The following is an 8039-nucleotide window of genomic DNA, read 5'->3' as shown; positions in this document are numbered from 1 at the left end:
AGCATAATAAAATATAACATATATTAATACATAATATACGATATAGTATAATATTACTGTAATGTAAAATAATATTATTATAATATAGTAATATGACATTGTATAGCATAGCATAATAGTAATATAATTATTAGAATAAATTAATTTTCATAATATAACATAATATTAAATTATTTAACATAACATATTAATGTATTATTATATAATATAATATATATTATATTTATAGTATAATACAATAATAAAGATATAAAATATTATAATTATTAGTATAAATTAATTTTTTATTCTTCTAATGATCATTTATCTCTCTAACAAATTTTCTAGCTAGGTGATAAAATTGGTTAAATCATTACTAATATTTTTATTTATTTATTATTTTATTTCATTAAAATATATTTATTTATTTATTTATTTATTCGTTAATTTATATACATATTTATTCATTTATCCTTTTTTTTTCTTTTTTTTCTTTTCTTTTTTTTCCTTTCCCTTTCTTCTTTTTCTTTTCTTTTCTTCTTTTTTTTTCTTTTCTTTTTCCTTCTCTTCTTCTCCTTCCTTCCTCTCTTCCTTTCTTCTCCTCATGCGAGGACGGCGGCACCGGAAAGGGGCCAGGCCGTGGTGACCGCGGGAGGGGGCAGGGATGGCAGGCCGCGGGAAGGGGCCGAGATAGGGAGGCGGCAACCATGGCTGCCCCTTCCTCATTTTTTTTTGTTTGTTTTACCTCCCACCGCCCAGCGGCTGTGGTGGATCGCAGCAGCGAGCCAGACGTCAGTGCCGGCTCGCCGGAGCAACAGGCCACAGCGGCGGCCACGGGTGGTGGCTGCCACCGTGGGCAGCCACGGGCTGCCTTCCAAAACAGAAAAAAAAAAGCAAGGGCGGCGACGTTGAGAAGGAGATAGAGAGGGAGAGAGAGAGAGGGGGAATGGTGAGGGAGTGGAAGAGGCGTGGGATGGAAGATTTTGGAAAGAAAAATAGACTTTTAAATAAGGGTATTTTGGTCAAAAAATAGTTTTCCGATAAAGCTGAAAACAATGTTTTCGGAAAGCTCCAAAATGGAGCTTCTTCCAGAAAGCTGTTTTCAGCTTTGTCGGAAAGTTGTAACAGCTTTGCAAAATTTTTACCAAACACTCTTTTTCATCCAAAAGTACTTTTGGAGGGCCAGAAAGTGCTTTTTGGCCCTCCAAAAGCTCCCCCAAACATGGCCTATATCAATGAGATATTCCTTTTTGGACATTGACAGAGATAACAGGTGCATCAAGGATGCTTGTAGCTCTTACTAGCCTACTTTGATTCCATTGGTCCTCCTGTGCTGAGGGCTTCATTTAGCTTGAAACAAAGGCTTATGAGTGTATGATAATTGCTTAGTAACTCAAAGCTGTGACAATTAATTTAGTCATAGTTTTGAATGTACTTGATGTAAACTCACCGGTGTGCTACTTTGGTAGTGCTGAAAATGGCTCCGAATTGTCTCGAGACTTGTCGAGTCAAGCCGGCTTCATGGTAGGCTGAGAGTAGGGGCGGCCCAATACATCTGGGGGCCTAAGGCGAACTCATTAGAAGGGGCCTTTTTTATTATTATTTAAATAATAAAAAAATTTAATAAGTATAAAAATATTTTAAAATTTTTATTTAAAAATAATTCATCTAGCTTTTTGAGAAGAAAAATTACTAATTAAACTTCTATACTCAAGATCCATTAAAATACTATTTTCAATCGATAATATAGCTAATCCATTTAATCCATATAACAACAAATCTATCTAGAGCTCCTTTTGAGATTGAATGAGTTTATCGATTTTTTTTTTTTGAGTTTTTCATACTCACAGTCATATTTTCTATTAGACATTTTAATCTATAAATAATATTATCAAACTAAGCAATTAAAAAACACAACAAATAAATCAAAATATAAAAAAATTAAAAATAATAAAACTTGATTGTGTCAAGAAAAACAAACTCGGGTCCCGACAAGTAGTGCCGAACTTAATTGTGTCGAGAAGATGCCGAATAGTGCCGAACTCGACGGCGAGAAGAGGCCGAATCTCCGAAGTCACAACCAATCTACATTTGGACCCAAAAAATAATCAATCAATTCTAGTGTCTCTAATTAACTAAATAAAAATTAAATGGATGGTGGACCCAAAAAAAATTTAATTCTAGTGTCTCACCGGTTACCACTGCCTGGGATCAGTGATTCAGTGGGAACTGAGGGATGCTCACAATCCAACGGAGGACGGTGGACTTTGGAGTGAGCCGAGCTGCCGAGTGCCGAGGAGGCTGGAGCGGCGGAGCCCGGAGGCCGGAGGAGCCAAGGACCGTGAGGACGGCGAGGAGAGCTGGAGAGGACTCCTCTCAGAGGAGATCCGGTCGGCGGCTCGCCACTCGCCGGGTCTTCCGTCGGTCGGAGCCCGGAGGTTGGAGGACGGGAGGAGCCGAGGACGGCGACATCGGCCAAGAGAGGAGATCCGGCCGGCGGTCCAAGAGCTGGAGAGGAGATCCGGCCGGCAGTCCAAGAGGAGATCCGGAGGCTCGCCACTCGCCGGGTTCTGCCTTCTTGGAGCAGGAGGAGGAGGCCAGAGCCCGGAGGTCGGAGGCTCGGAGCCTTGGAGGAGCCGAGGACGACGAGGAGAGATGGAGCGGTGCTGCGGTGGAGCCTGGAGAGGACTTCGGGGCACTGAGAATCGAGCTGCCGAGTCTGTCGAGAACCCGAAAATGGGAGATTGGGAGAAAGGGATGCCGGATGCACTGTAGCGGCGTAGCAGCCCGGTACTGGTAGCCGTCGCCCACTGCCCAGTGCCCAGCTACGAGCCTACGACTCCAGCTATCGGATGGGAAAGGGCCTTTCCGAAAGGCTGAAGGCTATGGATTAAAAAAAAAAAAAAATTTGTGCGGTGGGGACTGTGGGTCGGGGGCCATCTGTGGGTTGGGGATCTTAGACGACCGCCTCAGTCGCTTAAGGCCCGAGCCGGCCCTGGCTGAGAGAGTTGAGATTGGGTTTGAGTCAAAGCTTGGCCTGGTCCAAGCTTGACTAAGCCCGAGATTGGACCATGCCCAAACCTGGTTTTAGGCCCAACTCAACTCAAGCCTATATCCATCATAGAGGAGGAGGGTTTGGATGAAGTCCTCGACTTTGTTGGAGCAAGGGTTGGCGGTGGGGGAAAAGATGGGGCTGGAGGTTATGGCATCGTAGATGGGAGAGCTGAAGGAGGCGCTTGATGTCATACTCAAACTCGAATTCGAGCCTTGATCATAATTAAAAAAATATAATTAAAATAAAAATAACAAAATATTATATTTAAAAATATTAAATTATTAATATATTTTATAAGTAAAAATATAATATTATTAAAAATATATACTTGACTAGGATCATGAGCTTTCGAGTTGACTATTTTGCCACTTGAGTTTAACTTGAAAAATTATTCGATCTACTTGAGCTCGATACTTAAGTTCAATAATAGTTCAGTCGAGTTGAGCTTGATCATCTGCACCCCTACTAGTTGGCCTCACGGTCTCCAAGAGGATAACCTCCAGGTCTACTATTTAAAGAAGGGTATCACCCTCCTTTTCTGCCTCGAGCACCTCATCGAGCTAGCTGGCCAGCAGAGCAGCCACGCCTCCCCACTCAGTGCCAAGATCAGGTCAATTTAGATGGCTACCTCACAAACCTTTTTTTTTGGCTAAAATGGATGATTCATACAGTTTTAGTATAGATACATCCAAGAACGTCAGAAAACAACAAGCCTCGGAGTGTTTTAGGCAACTCCCTCTCTCTAACTCACATGGCACCCTTAGAGTGACTAGCCATATACGAGGCGACCCAGTCCGTGATCCTGTTGTCTTTCTGAACACGTGCTTGGCCTGGAAGGCCACACTGCCATTGATCATAGCCCAAATGTCCCGAGCAAGGGGTGGCACCCTCCCACACCGTCGGTGCTACTCTGGATTCAGCCAATCACCGTAGCTGAATCGCCCTCAAGTATAATTGCACTAGCTTGCAACATGCACCGAGCATAGCCCAGGATGGCCCATGCCGCCCTCAGCTCGGCTCCTAGAACGAAGGTGTCGAAGATCTGGCAACTCCAGTAACCACCACCCTAGAGCCCGGCCCTCTGATGACGAAGCCAGCATCTCCCCTCCTACCAGGCTACCATCATCTAGCACACATCCATCGAAGTTGATTTTGAGAAGACTCGGGGGTGGAGGCTCCTAGGTGAAAAACATCGTCCGAGGTGCTATATGAGCAAAGGAAGAGCCTCAGATGCCCCGAGCTATCAAAGATCCATACGATGGGTCTGTATGAGTAATCTCCGCTGCCTGTGCTCGGGCACACTCCGCAACGAACTTTGGTGAAGGGCTGCTATCGCCAAAGGTCTAGGCATTTTTGGCCAGCCAGATCTGATAAGCAATATAGGTAGCCCCAATGGCCAATTGCAGCATCTGAGGGGTGCTGGCCCATCGGTAAATCGCCTGCAAAAAGGAACCCAAGTGGTTCCATGTATCCGGTGGGATCTCGACAAGCCTCCAGACCCTCCTAGCTCACTCACACCGGAGTAAGACATGGTCCACGATCTCATCCACCTGGCAGTCAGGGCACTAGGGTTGGATGCCCAGTCCCCTCCCACTCAGCACCAATCTCATCAGTAATCAACCCCAAGCCACCTTCCATAGAAATAATCCACCTCAGTTGAAGACCAAACCTCCATATCCATGCACAGTCCAACCTCGGGCGGTGCTCACTCTGGAGGACGCGATGGATATCTCCCACTCTAAACTGGGTCTGCAAGATATACTCCAAATCCTCACGTCCGGGCTGGCACACCTCAGAATCGGAAGAAACCAGACTCTCTCTACGAGATGCTCTCCAAACAATTGACTGATCCTGCCGGTATCCTACTCTGCCAACTCCGATCGAAGCAGATCACAAACCTAAAGTCCGTCCACAGCCTCAACGTTGACTATGGTCGGCCAGAGTCTCATTGGGAGAGAGTCCACCCAGGGGTCCTCCACCACATCCACACTCTATCCATCATCGATTAGCCACCTGGAGTTTGCCAAGGCAGTGGGCACATCCATGCAAATCTCTCGCCACAAATAGGAGCACCTCTGGTTGCTCAGAGCTGTCCCACTAGTCCGCACCCGATCGTACCAGACCATCATTACCTGATTCCAGAAACACTGCGGCTCAAGAAGAAGCCTCATTGCATGCCAAGCAATCAATGCCTCTCTTTTCTCTAGAAGGGACTGCACACCCTGTCCTCCCTCACAGATTGACTTGTAGATCGTCTCCCAGGCCAACAGATGCATCCATGGCCGCCACCATGCGAGCCCCATAGGAAGTTCCAAAGGAGCTGCTCGATCCTTGTCAGCATAGTTTTCGGAACAATGATATTTAATATGAGGTAAACTAGCATGGAGCTCCAGACCGACCTGACCAGCGTCAGCCTGCCCATCATGGACAACGAGGACGCCCTCTAGCCCTCCAACCGGTCCTGGACACGCTGCACCAAACTGAAGCACTCCGACACCCGCAACCTCCTCTCTGTGATGGGAACACCTAGGTAGCTCCTCGGCCCATCCTGCTCCCTCTTTCCAAGGAGCCCCCTGATGTCCTGCCTCACCCACAGCTCCATCTTCGGACTAAAGCAAATGGTGGACTTGTGGAGATCCACCCTCTGCCCTTTGACCCTTTTGAAAGCCAGCGCATCCCTCGCCCTAACCAGAAGAAGGCAATCATCTGCAAAAAGTAGGTGAGAAATTGATTGAGCATTAGGGGTTGGTGCATAAGCCTCCAGCTCTCGATTCCGACAAGCCGACCACAGGGCTTGAGAAAATACGTCAGCACAAATGATGAATAGGTATGGAGATAAGGGACAATCTTGGTGAAGCCTATTGGTGGACTAGAAGAAGGGCGATGGCATTCTGTTAACCAAGATGGAGAAGAGCACAGCCTAAAACCTAGGCAATCCAAGTCTCGCAGAACCCAAAACTCTCCATTGCATGCCTGAAAAGCCCAATCGTACCCTATTATAGGCTCTCTCTATATCCAACTTCACTGCCATCAAGCTCTGCCACCTCGGGGCCTGCTGCAGGTCCCATATCATCTTCTGGATAATTAGAACATTGTCAGTTATGCTCCAACCCCCCACGAAGGCCTCCTGTTCTTGACAAATGAGGTCAGGCAGCAAGAGCTTTATCTTGCCCACTATGATCTTCGCTACAACCTTGTAGAGCATAGTGCAAAGGTTGATAGGCCTGAAATGGCTGGGCTCTGCCGGATCCTACGCTTCAGGATGAGGGTGGCATAGGTAGCCAGGGCTCTAATACTCCTAAAGAAGAAAGGGGGAACTTGTCCACTACCGCCCTCCGGATGATGCACTAATACTCCTAAAGAAGAAAGGGGGAACCTATCCGGCTCGAGGGCTTTGTCCTCTGCCAGGGCCTAAATAGCCTCTCGCACCTCCATTTTCGACATTGCCTGGATCAAGGTTGCATTCTCCGTCGCCCCAACACCGACTTCCAACCGCGGAATATAGCAAGACGCCTCAGAGTTGCTGTCCTCTGTCCACCTGGACCTAAAGAAATTGACCAAAACCTATTTGACTGTGCTCTCCTCTTCCATCCGCTGCCCTACCCCATCTCTTAGGGATCGGATCATGTTCCTTTGTCTCCTGATGATGGTCGTCCGGTGGAAGAAACGGATGTTTCTGTCACCCTCCTTTATTCACTGAATTATAGATTTCTATCTAAAAAACCTCCTATTGCCGCAAGAGAGAGTGGTGCGTAGCCAGTTGCTGCTGCAGGACGACCATATTAGCCTCCAAAAGCTTGCCCCTACTATCCTCCCTCCCTTGAAGGTCAATAATGGATGCTTCTACCTCCTCTAGCCTTCTGAAGATATTGCCCACCATCTCACGGTTCCACCAGCAAAGCCTTTGCTTGGTGAACCTCACCAACCTCTTCAAAGGCATTGTCCTCGCTATTCAGGAGAATCCCTACCCTAAGGATGAGGTCGTGTATGCCATCTTAGGCTCTAGGAAGATCCTGAAGAACTACATGGATTATAGGATGCTCGCCCGCCGAGGTCAACTCCCATTACAAGAACCAAGGGAGGATGGTGACATTTTGGCAGCCCCACGGCATCCTTGAGGGTCTAAGAGGAGGGGGCCTTCTTCCCGAGTTGGGTGAGCTCAACGTGGTTGGACTCGAGAAGGGCAATGAGGTTGGATTAGGTCGGCTTTGGCAACGACGAGCTAGCACAGGTCCCCAATTAGATTTCCGGCCGAACTAAGCCCCAGAAAGGATTCTAATTGACACATTCGAAGGAATTAATGTTGGACTTTTCTGATCCTTAGCTATATGTGAAAATTAGTCATGGGAGATCGATAGAGAGTCCGTTTTATAAAATATCTTAGAGATCCTAAGAAGCATACATGGTTTATTTATCACCAAATGGAGATGAATATTATACACTAATCGGGTATTATTGAGGAAGATCAGGTTGTTCCAGCCCCACCAATTTGGGCTCCACACTACCATAAAACTAAGTTTATTTATATTTCTTTTTTATAAAAAAAATATGTCCCGTCCCATCAGCATCAAAACTGGCGTGTTAAATCTTGATTGCAGCAATAAAAAGCATGGGCCACATTATTTACACAAATAAAAAGGTTGGCGGCAACCATGTTGATCACAACCATTCAAGACACACAGGCCTGTGAGTTACTGTCATAAAACATGCTACCAAATCAAAAACACAAAGTTTGTTCATCAGAACCTAAAACGAAGGCAACCGACAGGAGGCTAGCAGCTGTATACAAGGCACATTCGACCGCCAGCGAAACGGCAGCAGAGACGGGAACTCATTTCCCACAACCCTCAAAACAAAGAGCGAAGGACTGCCACAATGGCAGACCCAGATGCAGTCCCATTCCTACCTCAACAGAAGGCAATGCTAAGATTAAGACAAGTAAAACAAAATGACCTTTCACGTACCAATAGCATGAAATCATTTCAGAAACCACCCTACCATGTCC

This window comes from Phoenix dactylifera, chromosome 1 (genome assembly GCF_051530095.1).
Source record: "Phoenix dactylifera cultivar Ajwa chromosome 1, Ajwa_hap1_PhDact_Kaust_v1.1, whole genome shotgun sequence".
Classification (NCBI taxonomy): domain Eukaryota; kingdom Viridiplantae; phylum Streptophyta; class Magnoliopsida; order Arecales; family Arecaceae; genus Phoenix; species Phoenix dactylifera.
Note: the sequence above shows the minus strand (reverse complement) of the source record.